At 46.0% G+C, this 17,386-nt stretch overlaps 1 long non-coding RNA gene across 1 annotated transcript; it reads right to left on the bottom strand.

Annotated features, from left to right (window-relative positions):
* Positions 1-1,452: 1,452 nt before the first annotated feature.
* Positions 1,453-2,328, bottom strand: LOC121596785. Its single transcript, XR_006005325.1, has 3 exons — positions 2,051-2,328; positions 1,644-1,961; positions 1,453-1,544 (listed from the first exon to the last, which is right to left on the bottom strand). It is a non-coding gene; the product is annotated as an uncharacterized LOC121596785 (long non-coding RNA).
* Between the last annotated feature and the right edge of the window lie 15,058 nt (positions 2,329-17,386).

Below are 17,386 nucleotides of genomic sequence, written 5' to 3' on the forward strand. Positions count from 1 at the left end.
GGGTAAATGTATTACCACGCAGCCGGATAGTCAGACCTTGCTACGAGGTGACGAACCATTCATGAATACGTAGGCCGCCTTCTTGAACTCATGACCGCAGGACTCCACACAGCATAACACGGAGCGCTCCGGATGACAATTTCAGCACGGAAAATCGAGTTGACATATGATGCATGTCGCTTTTCGTTCCGCTTTTCAGACGAAAGCGATCTCACTATGAGCAGCGTGCTGTGAGAAAAAAGTAAGGGGAAAATCAGTGCAATCATCGTCATGGTAGTCATGGCGAAAAAAAAAAGGTATTCCCCTCTTTCACTTTTTTCCACCTTTACATCCCTAGTACACTCTGACTCTTCCTTTCTATTCAGTTCATCTGTTGACTTGTTGTACTGCCGTGGTTGGATTTGATCCGCAGTACATCAAGTCAGAACAGCTCAATTAAACTTGTAAACCATTGAAGGCTTCGAAATTTAGGTCGTTTAAAAGGCACTAGTTAGCCGGTCTCATGGTACAGTCGTCAACTCGTACGACTTAACAACATGCCCGTCATGGGTTCAAGCCCCAAATAGACCGTGCCGCCATATGTAGGACTGACTATCCTGCTATGGGGGGAAATCAATAAGTCACTGAGAGCCAACCCCACAAGTGTGTTGGCAGGCCTTGACCGGCATCGGTTGTTGAGCCAAAGAAGAAGAAGAAGAAGTAGACACATCCAAACGTATAGAAGAAATAGATCAACGCACCAGTGAAATTATTGACGATGATATCGTGTTACCTTGGATGATTGCATGGAGTTTGAGAAACATCAATGGATGATAAAGAACGAACGGGGTGCAAGTCGTAGTTTTTTTAGTTTTTAGATTATGGAAACAACATTGTTTTTTTTATTTGTAAGCTGCAGAAGAAAGGACCAATGTATTATAATAAGAGGAACTTTTCGAATGCAGAACATAAAAATTCTCCAAATTTAATGTGGCTTGCAGTGCAGTGGAAAACGAGTGTACTATATCCTTCCACCAAACAAACTGAACTAAAAATAGATTTTTTTATTATTATTCGCGTAGATTTTTCAACGCGAACAGGCACTTAATGTTAGTTTCCTTCCTGTGATTTATAGGAATTTTCCACAATTATTCGTGCATTTTGAAAGTACAAAGTACCGTGAACGAAGAGATAAAAGAATGTGCTAAACTTTTAAATAAAATTAAGAACAGTTATTTAATATTATGTAATAACAGATGCTTTATTAATATAAGCCTTATAGCATATTTCCTATAATTTTGTAATAGTATCAGGAGGGTCATATGTGTTAGATGAATTAACATCGGCCAGTAGCATTCAACTGATTGTTTTCTAAAATCTTCGTCCGTTGTAATGTCCCCAGTTCTAATCTCGAGTCTTCTATTTGGCGTAACGTCAAATACGCAGCCGGACATGCCGAACAGCACAGATTTCGAGACTTGTTCCGTATCACGTAGCCGAATAGTCAGTCTTTTCTGCGGAGCATTGACCTGATAGCACGATGCACGTATTCATACATCCAAGACCTACAAATAAATAACAAGTGCACATACACCAACCAATATGTATTTATAGTTTCCTAATACTATATCATTGAGTAATACTGTGTAATAAGAGATACTCACGTTTGATACATATTTGTGCCTCAGAAACAGCGATGATGGTCCAACATGTAATCCTGAATTGTTTTCTTCAATATAGTTAAGTTCTATCATCAATGGACACGCGAGGTCGAGCATTGCTAAATTACAGTTCATATCTGCTACCATGATGTGAGCATTTGGCTCGACTTCGATTCGATTCGCAGTCTATCTACGTATTCAAGATCCGTATGCACTTCCTTTTCACTATGGGAGTCTTCAAGCGGATATTGGCCTTAGCATAACTGGGTATCATCATCTTCATCTTCTAGCGCTGCTTCATTTGTTGTTTATCACTTCAACCTGCCGATAATGGAACATTTATTGTCCTCTGTGTTATAACAGTTATTCAATTGTAGTCAACAACACTTCGTTTGATATTTCACACTTACCTAGCGGCAGTACTTGAATGATTGGCCCGGGCAGTTATTCATCATCTTCCCACACATGGTTTTACGTTTCCTTCAACGCATCGTGTGTCATGTGCAGTATTTCACTATAATTTAACGGATTCGGGATATTTGATATGCTATTTCCACAAAAGAATCGATAAATGTAGCCCGCGGACACTGAATGCACGTTTTACAAATGTAAACAATTCGTTGATGATCCAATGTTCTCCTCAAACCACAACACAATGGCGGCTCGATGAGGAGAAAATGTTTTTACTCACTCCAAAATCCGACCTCGTCATGATTTCATCATGTGAGCGGCTGTTGCTTGATCATCTCATTAGAGCAATCATCGGCGATAGATTTGCTCACCATACAAACAAAATCATCTCGCCTCACCGAGGGGAAAAAACAAGCTTGCTCAGTACGCAGGAGGAAACGATGATAGCCTCTCAGTATGGGTTGAAGCAGCTGTCATTAAGCTCGCCATAGTGAGAGTAGGCTGGATTATCATTTGGGGCAACATAACAACTGACACCTGCCAAACGCTTTAGAAAACGCTTTATTGCCGGTACCATGATTTGAATATCCTTAGTAGGCCGCTCATTTCTCGTTGAAATGCTACCAACCTACCGGCAGGACTCCACACAGCATAACACGGAGCGCAACATACCCGCTGCGCAAAGCGACGGAAGGCGTTAGGGCGTTCTGAGAACTTTATCATGCCTTCCTTTTCTCTCCAACGGCAAATTTGTCAAGTAGCTCGTCGAGCTGCCCGTCCCTGGCTCCGCCTCATACCCCTCGCCTGAGCACGCTGCCGAAGGTTTGGATGTGTTGGTGCGTCAGACGGCCAATCGCTGTCAGCCGTCGCCCGTGCTTTTTCCCTCCATAGCGCCATCTCTTTCTCGCGTGTGGTCAATGCTCGCGAGCTGTTGTGGCGCCTAAAAATGCCGTTAACAAACATTGCGGCGATGAAGTTACATTTTCACAAATCAAACCAAAAAATCGCAATGATTTCAAACACTGCAATATTAAAATGTCTAAGGAATCGCTAGCACGATAGAGGGTTTGCTGTGCAACGCGCAGAACCCTAATTCGCATTAACACATTCAGCCCGGCGCTGATTTTCATGAGCTTACCGTTCCCCCGGCATCTAGAACGCAAGCTGATTGTGAAACCGGTATACTGGAAAGTTCACTGGCAGTCCCTGGAGCCTGCCATCGAACTTAACGAGTTAAGCATTAAGCATAACTTTGTTACACTAAGCTTTTTTGCTTTCGTATGGTGGAGATTACACAGATATGCTGAGCCGTCTGCGCAAGGGTGTGAGTGTGCGTGTGTGTGCCAAAACTGTCGCCAAATGTGTTTTCTTCCGGAATGTTATGATCGATCGAAGGAAGGTGTTCATGACAGTGTCGGAGTGGGGGGAATCGGGGGTGCCCTAGGCGGAAAGACGAGTTGAGGCCCCTGTAAATGGTAGCTGATGACCGGGAGGAGGGGGTACTGGCATACGGCTGTTATGAGATTGAACATTATACTTAAATTGCCGGCGGGGGGGGGGGGGGGATTGGCGATGGAACCCCTACGATCATCGGTCACATGTCCTAAAATTGTTGCCGGTGGGGGGGGGGGGGGGGGGGGGGGGGGTGCAGAAGGTTCTCCAGCGACGGGGCCCCAACGACCATCTTTCCGGCGGCCCTTGTCGCTAATACTCTGTCCACTTGTAGACATACGGCATACTACAGACTAGCGATATTCGGCGACCGCCTAGTCCGTCTACCGTTAGATCCGCCGCTGGTTCATGACGGTGTTTTTTTGTTGTGGAGGTGCATCCTTCCTCCTGCCTGCAGCGTATGCATCGGGAAGCAGACAATGTGGCAGTATGCAAGTTACCCGCTGGATAGGAGCGGTCCCGCGGCACCGCCGTCATTCCTCACATCTGCATGCCCGTCGTAGGTTCTAACCGCGTATGAACCGTCCGCCGTAGCAAGGGCTGAATATCCGGCTACGTGCTACTCAAGACTTGAAAAGGCCGGCATGATCGCGTTTGCTATTACGCCAATAATAATAATAATAATAAGAAGAAGAACTTAGCATAGCAGTCCACACTCGGGGAAGTTTTTTGTTTTGACTTTGGTGCTGCCGGGTCTACCGCTCTGGCGCGACAAATGCACGGAATTCACTCGACTAAAACATGAACCTACCGATCCGAACCCATTCCAAGGCAATGCCGGTCAATCGGCGTCATGATAACTTCTCCAAACCAACAAGCCGCCAGATTCTGGACGGGCAGGTGCAGCACCATATGCGCGAAAGAAATTTGCTACATATCACATGCACGTTTGCTTCGATCGTGTGCCTTTTTAACACCCCCAACAGCAGAACCGATCGCAAAGATTGTGGTGCCAATCCGATAGTTGTGTTGTCTCTCAGGTAGCGAAATCGAAAATGCATGGACTTTGTAGCCGCAGCGGATGAAAATGTACGCCTCAGAATCAAATAGTTTTGGGGTTTCCACACGCACGCACACACACACACAAACACACACACACGCACGCGAGCACGAACGCACGCACACACACACGCACACATGCACGTACGCGTGTACGCGGGCAGGCTCCCGCGAAAGCGCAAACGCATGCACGCACCCACGAAAGCGCGAACGCAAGCACGCACCCCCCCCCCCCCCCACCAGACCACCCCTCCCCCCCCCACGACGCATGATCGATTACGGCTACCGTATCGGTAGAACGGCTGGTTCAGCTTTCTTGTATCGCATCCTCATCCAAAGCGCCGGGCGGGGTGGGGATCGCGGCATGATAGAGTGAACGGTCACTTTCCCCGCTGTGTGTGTGTGTGTGTGTCGCGACCCAAAAAACTGGAGACAGATTTCGGCAAATTAAAAAAAAAAATTATAACCACTATCCACTGTGCTACATGATGCATAGAAGGTCGTTGAAGCATCAAACATGTTCAAATTAAAAAATATTAGATTAGTGTTAGACGTTCTCCTACGCTTGTTTTAAATAGCCTTCTTCACCCTCAATTGGCAGGGGCATCGAATGGTCTCATCAGCAACGGCACGAAATAAAATAAACCATCAATACACCGATAACACTTTAAATCCCAATCCAGCTTCTCCCACAGCGTCTCAAGGCCACACACAAATTAATAAATGCTAACACCCACCAATAACAACAATACACAACCGCAATGCACATATATGAATCAACGCATACACCACCAACACCCAATCAGCTGGCGGCGGAAGGCACGGGCAGAAGCGCAAGTAAGGCAAGGCAGGGTGAGGGAGGGAGAAGAAGCGGACGAAAAAATGGGCGCCAATATTTTTAATTTTTTTTACCGTTTTTTTTGCTCCGCCGCCATAAATAGTTCGTCCATTTCGCCAACAGATGGCGCTAAACTTGCTCGACCCAGCGCAGGAATCGCTGAAGTCCAGCGCGGGAGACCAGGCCAAATCTGCGCTGGCCAGCGCAGATTTTGGTACATTTCCTGCGCTGGAAACTGCTCGAATTTGCGCATCGGGCATTTATTAAATTGTGTGTGACCTTGAGACGCTGTGGGAGAAGCTGGATTGGGATTTAAAGTGTTATCGGTGTATTGATGGTTTATTTTATTTCGTGCCGTTGCTGATGAGACCATTCGATGCCCCTGCCAATTGAGGGTGAAGAAGGCTATTTAAAACAAGCGTAGGAGAACGTCTAACACTAATCTAATATTTTTTAATTTGAACATGTTTGATGCTTCAACGACCTTCTATGCATCATGTAGCACAGTGGATAGTGGTTATAATTTTTTTTTTAATTTGCCGAAATCTGTCTCCAGTTTTTGGGTCGCGACACACACACACACACACAGCGCGGGGAAAGTGACCGTTCACTCTATCATGCCGCGATCCCCCACCCCGCCCGGCGCTTTGGATGAGGATGCGATACAAGAAAGCTGAACCAGCCGTTCTACCGATACGGTAGCCGTAATCAATCATGCGTCGTGGGGGGGGGGAGGGGTGGTCTGGTGGGGGGGGGGGGGTGCGTGCTTGCGTTCGCGCTTTCGTGGGTGCGTGCTTGCGTTTGCGCTTTCGCGGGAGCCTGCCCGCGTACACGCGTACGTGCATGTGTGCGTGTGTGTGTGCGTGCGTTCGTGCTCGCGTGCGTGTGTGTGTGTTTGTGTGTGTGTGCGTGCGTGTGGAAACCCCAAAACTATTTGATTCTGAGGCGTACATTTCATCCGCTGCGGCTACAAAGTCCATGCATTTTTGATTTCGCTACCTGAGAGACAACACAACTATCGGATTGGCACCACAATCTTTGCGATCGGTTCTGCTGTTGGGGGTGTTAAAAAGGCACACGATCGAAGCAAACGTGCATGTGATATGTAGCAAATTTCTTTCGCGCATATGGTGCTGCACCTGCCCGTCCAGAATCTGGCGGCTTGTTGGTTTGGAGAAGTTATCATGACGCCGATTGACCGGCATTGCCTTGGAATGGGTTCGGATCGGTAGGTTCATGTTTTAGTCGAGTGAATTCCGTGCATTTGTCGCGCCAGAGCGGTAGACCCGGCAGCACCAAAGTCAAAACAAAAAACTTCCCCGAGTGTGGACTGCTATGCTAAGTTCTTCTTCTTCTTCTTATTATTATTATTGGCGTAATAGCAAACGCGATCATGCCGGCCTTTTCAAGTCTTGAGTAGCACGTAGCCGGATATTCAGCCCTTGCTACGGCGGACGGTTCATACGCGGTTAGAACCTACGACGGGCATGCAGATGTGAGGAATGACGGCGGTGCCGCGGGACCGCTCCTATCCAGCGGGTAACTTGCATACTGCCACATTGTCTGCTTCCCGATGCATACGCTGCAGGCAGGAGGAAGGATGCACCTCCACAACAAAAAAACACCGTCATGAACCAGCGGCGGATCTAACGGTAGACGGACTAGGCGGTCGCCGAATATCGCTAGTCTGTAGTATGCCGTATGTCTACAAGTGGACAGAGTATTAGCGACAAGGGCCGCCGGAAAGATGGTCGTTGGGGCCCCGTCGCTGGAGAACCTTCTGCACTCCCCCCCCCCCACCGGCAACAATTTTAGGACATGTGACCGATGATCGTAGGGGTTCCATCGCCAATCCCCCCCCCCGCCGGCAATTTAAGTATAATGTTCAATCTCATAACAGCCGTATGCCAGTACCCCCTCCTCCCGGTCATCAGCTACCATTTACAGGGGCCTCAACTCGTCTTTCCGCCTAGGGCACCCCCGATTCCCCCCACTCCGACACTGTCATGAACACCTTCCTTCGATCGATCATAACATTCCGGAAGAAAACACATTTGGCGACAGTTTTGGCACACACACGCACACTCACACCCTTGCGCAGACGGCTCAGCATATCTGTGTAATCTCCACCATACGAAAGCAAAAAAGCTTAGTGTAACAAAGTTATGCTTAATGCTTAACTCGTTAAGTTCGATGGCAGGCTCCAGGGACTGCCAGTGAACTTTCCAGTATACCGGTTTCACAATCAGCTTGCGTTCTAGATGCCGGGGGAACGGTAAGCTCATGAAAATCAGCGCCGGGCTGAATGTGTTAATGCGAATTAGGGTTCTGCGCGTTGCACAGCAAACCCTCTATCGTGCTAGCGATTCCTTAGTCATTTTAATATTGCAGTGTTTGAACTCATTGCGATTTTTTGGTTTGATTTGTGAAAATGTAACTTCATCGCCGCAATGTTTGTTAACGGCATTTTTAGGCGCCACAACAGCTCGCGAGCATTGACCACACGCGAGAAAGAGATGGCGCTATGGAGGGAAAAAGCACGGACGACGGCTGACAGCGATTGGCCGTCTGACGCACCAACACATCCAAACCTTCGGCAGCGTGCTCAGGCGAGGGGTATGAGGCGGAGCCAGGGACGGGCAGCTCGACGAGCTGCTTGACAAATTTGCCGTTGGAGGGAAAGAGATGGCATGATAAAATTCTCCGAACGGCATGATTTCTTCCGTCGCTTTGCGCAGCGGGGTTATGCGATTCCAAAAAGTCCTCAAACAAGGTGGAGGTGAAACAAGTAGCACGATCGCTAACAATCCGCTTAGGGCAGCTATAGTAAGACATGTATTGAGAGAGGGCAGAACACACTTCTTTTGCATTAGTGGAAGAGGTTGGGTAAAGTTTGGTTAATTTAGTGAAAGCATCGATAACAACAAGTATGTACTTCTTGCGTAAAGGGGAACTAGGCAGTGGACCTAAATGATCGATATGGATTGTATCGAAGGGCAAAGGTTCTTTAGGGATGCTGTACATATTTCGGGCATTAGTATGATGAGGTGCAGAATAAACAATACACTTGAGACAGTTCTTAATGAATTTGTCGATGGTGGGCTTCATATGGGGGAACCAATAATGCTGACTAATTTTGCTAAAGGTTTTGTTAATGCCTAGGTGGCCAATTCGCTCGTGAGTGTGTCTAATTACGTTGTCGACCATTTCCGAAGGGACATACAATTGAGGTTGACCATCAGGTATGTCGCGATAGACAAGCCCATCTTGAAGTAAGAATCCGTCAACTTCTTCTGATTCTAACCGATGTTTAAGAGCTTCGATAGATGGGTCACGTGTCTGAGCTACTTGAAGCTGGAAGTCAAGGTCAATCTCACCAATGGCACCTACAGCTTCGGTGCGACTCAGGGCATCGACATGGGGCATAGAGGTGCCTGAGCGATGACAGATGGTGTAATCATAATTTTCCAGAAACAAGGACCACCTGGCAATCTTAGCGGAAGCATTACGGTTCTTAAGGGTTTCAACTAGGGAGTTGCAATCGGTAACTATTTTAATGGGGAGCCCATGAACATATGTGTGGAAGCGCTTAAGAGCGTAAATGATGGAAAGAGTTTCAAGTTCATAGCTGTGTAACTTGAACTCATCTTTTGAAGTGGTTTTGGAAAAGTAAGCGACAGGGTGTAATTTATTGTCGTCTTGTTTTTGAAGGAGTATGGCACCAAAACCAAAAGAACTCGCGTCACAGTGTAATTCAGTTTCCCGCTTTGGGTCGAAGATGGAAAGAACAGGGGAATGAACAAGTTTGTCACGTAGGGTTTCAAAAGCATGTACGCAAGTTGAATCGAAATTAAATGCTTCATCCTTCTGAAGTAGCTTTGTCATAGGTTTGGCTATGCAAGAGAAGGAGGGAACAAAGCGTCGGAAATATGAAAACAACCCAAGGCAACGCCTAAGCTGCTTCAGGTTAGTGGGCATAGGGTAATTAGTAAGTGCTTGAATATGCCGATCACTAGGTTGAATTCCATTGAAATTAGCTTTGTAGCCCAAGCATTCTATTTCCTCGTGAGCAAATTTGCATTTATCAAGACGGAGTTCCAAATTGTTCTGTTTAATCTTTTCTAAGACAGATCGAAGAGTGGTAAGATGTGAGTTGAGATCGGTGGAAGCGATGATGATGTCATCAAGATAAACGACTACTCTGCCATCATCAATAAATTCTCTTAAAATAGAGTTGATAAAACGTTGGAATTCGGAAGGGGCGTTGCGGAGACCGAAGGGCATTTTCAAATATTCAAACTGACCGTCTGGGGTTACAAAAGAAGTGTAAGGGATGGATTCATCACTCATTGGGACTTGGTGGAAACCGCTTTTTAAGTCTAGCAAACTAAAGAATCTTTTCCCACACAGATGCTCCAAACAAGTCTCGATAAGGGGTAGGGGGTAATTATCCCGAACGGTAATTTTGTTAAGGGGCCGGTATTCCACACACATACGGACTTCGCCGCTCTTTTTCCTAACGAGAACTAATGCGGAAGCATAAGGAGAATTGCTAGAGCGGATGATGTTTTCCGCTAAGAGTTTATCAACGATCTGTTTCACCTGTTGTCTTTCGCCATAAGAAAGTCTACGCGGCTTAGTGAATATCGGTGTATCATGGGTAAGATTGATTTTCATTGGATGTACGAGTGGTTTAGTGTTTGAAATTTATTTGAGGTATGAATTCTCAATAATAGAAATAACAATTGAACGCTGCTCTAAGGATAGAGTATCTCCTAAATCCAGTTCATTTCCGGCTTCGATTACATCGAGCGAGCAAATACTCCTAATAGCATCTTCTAATTTTTCTGGAAGAGTTGTATCAACTTCTTCAAGTTCCGTCAACGGGGTTTTAGTAATACATGATTTTGAAAAAGATGAATAAGTAAGAGAAATGTTAAGAGAATTAAGTAAATCGCGACCAATAATGACAGGCCACGCAATTCCAGGTAATATAATAAAAGAATGTCCAACAGAATGATCCCTAAACTGGATTGTGCAATTAATTGGTCCTCGTAAATAAAGTGGTCCCTTAACCATAGTGCAGTATTCAGTTGTTGAAAGAGGTCCTAGCAGCCTAGCTGGTACTACTGTGTCACTGATGAAGCTCACAGGACTCCCCGTATCGAGAAGGGAACGAACGCGATTGAGGGTGGTACGCTTAGTAGAAGGGTGTAAAAATGTCAAACTCACCTCTTGGTTTGTGCCGAGAGTATCTTCCGAGCTAATACCGCCCTCAACAGTGGCGTTGGCCCGACGTTCAGGGCAATTGCGGTAGACGTGCCCAGTCTGGAAACAGCGGAAACATCCGCCGGGTGGGCGCTTCGGCTTGGAGCAGGCACTCTGAAGGTGTCCAAATCGGGAGCAGTTGAAGCAGCGGACAGGTTCCTGCGACGGTTGGGGCCGTTCCATACGGTTGTTCATCGGGGCCCGAACATCGACGGAAGGGGGCTTGATGGCTCGAAGATGACGGCAAGACTCGAAAAGCTTCAGCTTCTTCCGGAAATCTTCCATCGTGAGGGGCATGAAATGCAGGCTTGAAGTAATTGACGGGCTTCCCAAGCCATCGATGACGATCGGGATCAGTTCCGAATCAGGGATGTCGGCTTGGCCAGCTATGCGCTGCATATCAAACAGGTAGCGGAGGGCAGATTCTTGGGGCTGCAGCCGACGATTGCGGAGTTGGCGGTACACAGATTCAGGAGTAGCGACGAAATGAAGGTTGTCGATCAGCTCCATTTTCAGTACGTCGTAAGTGGTGATGTCAAATTCTTTGGCGACGTTATCTGCCGTGCCTGTGAGGAGCCGAAGAGTAAACAAAAATTTGTCCGCATCGCATACTCGGTGGAGTGAGAAAAGGCGTTCCAAATCGCGGAACCAGCGGATGACATCGGAATTTTTCTCAGCATCAAGCGGCTCGATGAAGGATTCGAAATCCTTTACACAAATGGCGGTCGGTTGCTGCGCCTCGAGTTGATGGACTTTCTGACGCAATTCGGCTAACTGTAGCTGCATTCGCAGCGCTTCGATGTGAGCCTCCATATCGTCGGAACCGCGGGGAAGGGCGGCAGCTACACCTTGGGCGGAGGGCAGATTAGCATTGGCGTCGGTGGTGTTGTTCGTCGAAGCGGCATCATTAACGGCGTCACCGCCATTTTCATGAGGGTGGTACAAAATGGCGGCCTCGGGATGGTTTGCATAAGCGGAAGCTGATGCCATGGCCGAGGTGGTGGGCTGCGCTGCACGAGGGGAACGAGCGACCAGCTCGAGAGAGGCGTAAAGTTGCTGAAGTTGTGCGAGGGTGGCAGTATGCGGTACGTCGACGCCGGCTTCGATGAGCGCCCGGCGAAGTTCGTCTTTACCTACCATTTTGTGAAATGGCGTTATGTCACACGCACACACGTACACAGACACACGTATACCGGCTGGTTAAGCGGCTTGCAGGCGGTTTGTAGGCGACTTTTTTTTTGTTGGTTATCCCACTTCTGAGATGTAATGACCAAGCGTTTTACGGGTGGCGGAAGGTTAATTGGCCGTTTTAATAATATTTAGCACAATTCGGAAGAGCACACAATTAATTATACACAGAAGTCAGTGGCTTACGTGTGTTCAGTTCAATGTCGCGCCAAGAAGACAGCTTTATTCTATGACAGTTCATCTAGCACACCGGGTGCTCCAGCGGTCAAGGTATAATGCGTATATACCGCTGCGTTTGGGGTTCGGGTTGAGTGCACAGTGGGCGATATTAGTCCGGACGATACACAGCAAAGAAGCGTTTTCTGAAGCGTTTGGCAGCTGTCAGGTGTTATGTTATTCACTTCTCACAAGTGAGATAGCAGCCCTACTCGAATTGGTGAAAGCAGATATTCTCACCACAATTGACTCATCTCTCTCTTCTCTTAGATCGGCTATCAAGAGCGATTTGCTTCCTGAGATCCTCGCTCTCGTTGATAAGCGAGCGCAACGGAGCTCACTGTTGATATCCAAGCTGCGAACGATACCAACACTGTGGAAGATTCTGACAACTGTAACCACTACAATCATCGTACTAAGCCGACTAGTGATGTTAGTGCTGGAAACTACCGAACAAATACACAAGCATCTTCTGATCCTGTTTTGAACCAAAACACCACCAACACGGGCATAGTCGAGAAAGTATGGTTATACTTCACGAACATCAAATCGCATGTCTCCGCTGATGATATGCGTGTGTGGCTTAAAGCTGTGCTACCAACGGACGATATTAATGTTTACCGTCTCACGAAAAAGGGTGTGAACCTGGACTCGATGTCCTTCATATCGTTCAAAGTGAGTGTTCCTAAATCTCTTAAGGAGCTTGCGCTGCAGTTTACTATTTGGCCAGTTTCACTTACTGTTCGGGAGTTTGTTGCTCGTGGCCTACCAAAGCAACGTGTACATGAAAGGGCTCGATTTGACCCTTCTGAGCTTATTTCGCATCGTACAAATAGTGATAATTGCTCTTCAGCTGTGCCAAAAACTACCGCTCATCCGGATCATTTTTTGGAACATCGATCGCCACCCCCACAGCGCGGGATTCTATCACCATCCCAGATGACCGAGATCCTAGAGGCTATTCAACTAGAGTTTCCTCCCACACCGCCTCAGTTATCACCGGGGGTGGAGCTTCAATCACAATCCAATCTCAGCAACAAGATCCGCTCACCACAGATCAGCCCGTTTGCCAAACAGATAGCTCACAATTAATAGACCCATTCGTGATATATTACCAAAATGTTCGAGGCCTTCGCACCAAATACAATGAATTGCGCCTTTCTGCGAATGAATCAGGGTTTGAAATGCTTGCCCTTACTGAAACCTGGTTAAATGAATCGATTCCATCCAACATGGTCCTTGATAGTGATGCCTACAACATATACCGCTGCGATCGAAGCAGGTTAAAACAATGAACGTTCGCGTGGGGTGGTGTGCTACTCGCATGTTCCGTTCGATATCCTTCTGTGGCACTTAACATTAATCAACCCACGCTTGAAGCTTTATGTATACGTGTTTCTTTTTCTAAGTTTCGTCTTTATGTGGGGATTGTTTATGTGCCACCGTATTTGAGCAGCGACCGCAACTATTTGGAATCCCTTTCTGCTTTCATCAGTGATGCTTACATGCAAATGAAACCGAATGATCATCTTATCCTTCTGGGCGACTTCAATCAACCTGCGTTAGAGTGGTCGCTTTCTACCGCAGTAAGGCCAGATTCATCTTCAGCTATAAGACATTATATGCCACATATTTCTTCGAATACATCCAGTTCCTGCTTTTTGGATATGTTAAACTTCCATGAACTCTATCAGCTGAACGGGGTGCATAACCATTTAAATCATTATTTGGACCTGGTGTTCTCCAACTCTGCTGCAGCTGCTTGTTGTTCTGTGTATCCTGTTTCGTCACTGCTCCTGCCCCAGGATGCCCATCATCTTGCTCTAGAAATTGCGTTACCGTCTTCTTTATTTAGGGCTAGTAGGGTTAAGAATGTATTACCTTCTGCTCCTAATTCATTGAGTGTTCGTTATAATTTTCGGCTCACAGACTATCGTGAACTTAATTCAATTCTATCTCGTTCCGACTGGTCTTTTTTATCAATGTACATCGGTCGACGAGGCTGTCCAATCGTTTAATGCTTTGTTAACCTCTGCACTCCTTTCATGTACACCTATTTTTCGATCCCTTCCTTATCCTCCCTGGTCCAATCGTACTCTACGCAACCTGAAAAAGGATAGAATGAAATATCTTAGCAGGTATCGTCTGAACCGATCTGCATTCACCTTTCGTTTATTTAAGTACGCTGCCTCTGCGCATCGACTATACAACAGGGCTCGTTTTGAAGCCTATTCGAGTAGACTGCAATCGCGTTTCCGTTCTGATCCAGCATCCTTCTGGCAATTTGTTAGGATACGAAGAGGGTGCAATACGTTACCTAATGAAATGGTACTTGATTCTCGAACTGCCTCTACGCCTGTTGAGATCTGTGAGCTATTCTCTGCACATTTTTCCCAAATGTTTGAGCCACCGGTTAGTGACCCTAACCTTATTGAGGGTGGGCTACTCTACACGCCAGAGAACTTAATTAATCTCTCCGATATTTCGGTTAGCTCTGAAACAGTTGTACAGGTGTTATTTGGGTTGAAACGTTCTTTTACTCCTGGTCCAGATGGCATTCCTGCCTCTGTTTTAATAAACTGTAAGGACGTGCTTGCTCCACACCTTGCTAAATTTTTCAACCTTTCACTTTCTCTTGGGGGTTTTCCTGCTCTTTGGAAATCCTGTTGGCTTTTTCCGGTACACAAAAAGGGATGCCGTAGCATTGTTTCTAATTATCGTGGGATAACCCAAACATGCGCCACAGCCAAAACTTTTGAGCTATGTATCCTTCCAACCATACTTCATAGTTGTAGTACAGCTATTAGCCCTAAACAGCATGGGTTTATGCCTGGTAGGTCTACTTCAACTAATCTCATGTCTTTTGTTTCCAATATTTTTAGATCTTTTGAGGCCGGTACCCAACTTGATGCAATATACACCGACTTTCATGCTGCTTTTGATAGTTTACCTCACTCTTTATTATTAGCTAAATTGTCTAAACTTGGTTTTGGTGATGGCATTATTAGCTAGCTGTCCTCATATTTAAGTAATCGATCATGCAGGGTTAAAACCGAGTCGTACTTATCTGAGGAGTTTTTTTGTACGTCAGGTGTCCCTCAGGGTTGTGTGCTAAGTCTACTTCTGTTTTCTTTGTTCATCAATGATGTTTGTAATGTTTTACCTCCTGATGGTCATCTCCTTTATGCGGATGATATCAAAATCTTTTTACCTGTGTCTTCTTCTTCTGATTGTCTGAGACTTCAGCATTACCTCAATGCATTTGTTCATTGGTGTTCATCCAATTTACTTCGCCTGTGTCCCGAAAAATGTTCTGTTATTTCTTTCTCTCACTCTCTTTCTCCTATTTTATTTAACTATACTCTCTCTAGCGCTTCCCTCTCTCGTGTTATGTCCATCCGTGACCTTGGTATTATACTTGACTGTCGTCTTAACTTTAAACTGCAGCTTGATGAGGTGCTACTAAAGGCAAATCGAACCCTTGGGTTTATCTTACGTTTTACCTCTATTTTTAGAGATCAAAGCATCCTAAGAATCCTTTATTGTGCTTTGGTAAGGCCTATTCTTGAATATGCTAGTATCATCTGGAAAGCAGATATTCTCACCACACTTGACTCATCTCTCTCTTCTCTTAGATCGGCTATCAAGAGCGATTTGCTTCCTGAGATCCTCGCTCTCGTTGATAAGCGAGCGCAACGGAGCTCACTGTTGATATCCAAGCTGCGAACGATACCAACACTGTGGAAGATTCTGACAACTGTAACCACTACAATCATCGTACTAAGCCGACTAGTGATGTTAGTGCTGGAAACTACCGAACAAATACACAAGCATCTTCTGATCCTGTTTTGAACCAAAACACCACCAACACGGGCATAGTCGAGAAAGTATGGTTATACTTCACGAACATCAAATCGCATGTCTCCGCTGATGATATGCGTGTGTGGCTTAAAGCTGTGCTACCAACGGACGATATTAATGTTTACCGTCTCACGAAAAAGGGTGTGAACCTGGACTCGATGTCCTTCATATCGTTCAAAGTGAGTGTTCCTAAATCTCTTAAGGAGCTTGCGCTGCAGTTTACTATTTGGCCAGTTTCACTTACTGTTCGGGAGTTTGTTGCTCGTGGCCTACCAAAGCAACGTGTACATGAAAGGGCTCGATTTGACCCTTCTGAGCTTATTTCGCATCGTACAAATAGTGATAATTGCTCTTCAGCTGTGCCAAAAACTACCGCTCATCCGGATCATTTTTTGGAACATCGATCGCCACCCCCACAGCGCGGGATTCTATCACCATCCCAGATGACCGAGATCCTAGAGGCTATTCAACTAGAGTTTCCTCCCACACCGCCTCAGTTATCACCGGGGGTGGAGCTTCAATCACAATCCAATCTCAGCAACAAGATCCGCTCACCACAGATCAGCCCGTTTGCCAAACAGATAGCTCACAATTAATAGACCCATTCGTGATATATTACCAAAATGTTCGAGGCCTTCGCACCAAATACAATGAATTGCGCCTTTCTGCGAATGAATCAGGGTTTGAAATGCTTGCCCTTACTGAAACCTGGTTAAATGAATCGATTCCATCCAACATGGTCCTTGATAGTGATGCCTACAACATATACCGCTGCGATCGAAGCAGGTTAAAACAATGAACGTTCGCGTGGGGTGGTGTGCTACTCGCATGTTCCGTTCGATATCCTTCTGTGGCACTTAACATTAATCAACCCACGCTTGAAGCTTTATGTATACGTGTTTCTTTTTCTAAGTTTCGTCTTTATGTGGGGATTGTTTATGTGCCACCGTATTTGAGCAGCGACCGCAACTATTTGGAATCCCTTTCTGCTTTCATCAGTGATGCTTACATGCAAATGAAACCGAATGATCATCTTATCCTTCTGGGCGACTTCAATCAACCTGCGTTAGAGTGGTCGCTTTCTACCGCAGTAAGGCCAGATTCATCTTCAGCTATAAGACATTATATGCCACATATTTCTTCGAATACATCCAGTTCCTGCTTTTTGGATATGTTAAACTTGCATGAACTCTATCAGCTGAACGGGGTGCATAACCATTTAAATCATTATTTGGACCTGGTGTTCTCCAACTCTGCTGCAGCTGCTTGTTGTTCTGTGTATCCTGTTTCGTCACTGCTCCTGCCCCAGGATGCCCATCATCTTGCTCTAGAAATTGCGTTACCGTCTTCTTTATTTAGGGCTAGTAGGGTTAAGAATGTATTACCTTCTGCTCCTAATTCATTGAGTGTTCGTTATAATTTTCGGCTCACAGACTATCGTGAACTTAATTCAATTCTATCTCGTTCCGACTGGTCTTTTTTATCAATGTACATCGGTCGACGAGGCTGTCCA

This window comes from Anopheles merus, chromosome 3R (assembly GCF_017562075.2).
Source record: "Anopheles merus strain MAF chromosome 3R, AmerM5.1, whole genome shotgun sequence".
Lineage (NCBI taxonomy): Eukaryota > Metazoa > Arthropoda > Insecta > Diptera > Culicidae > Anopheles > Anopheles merus.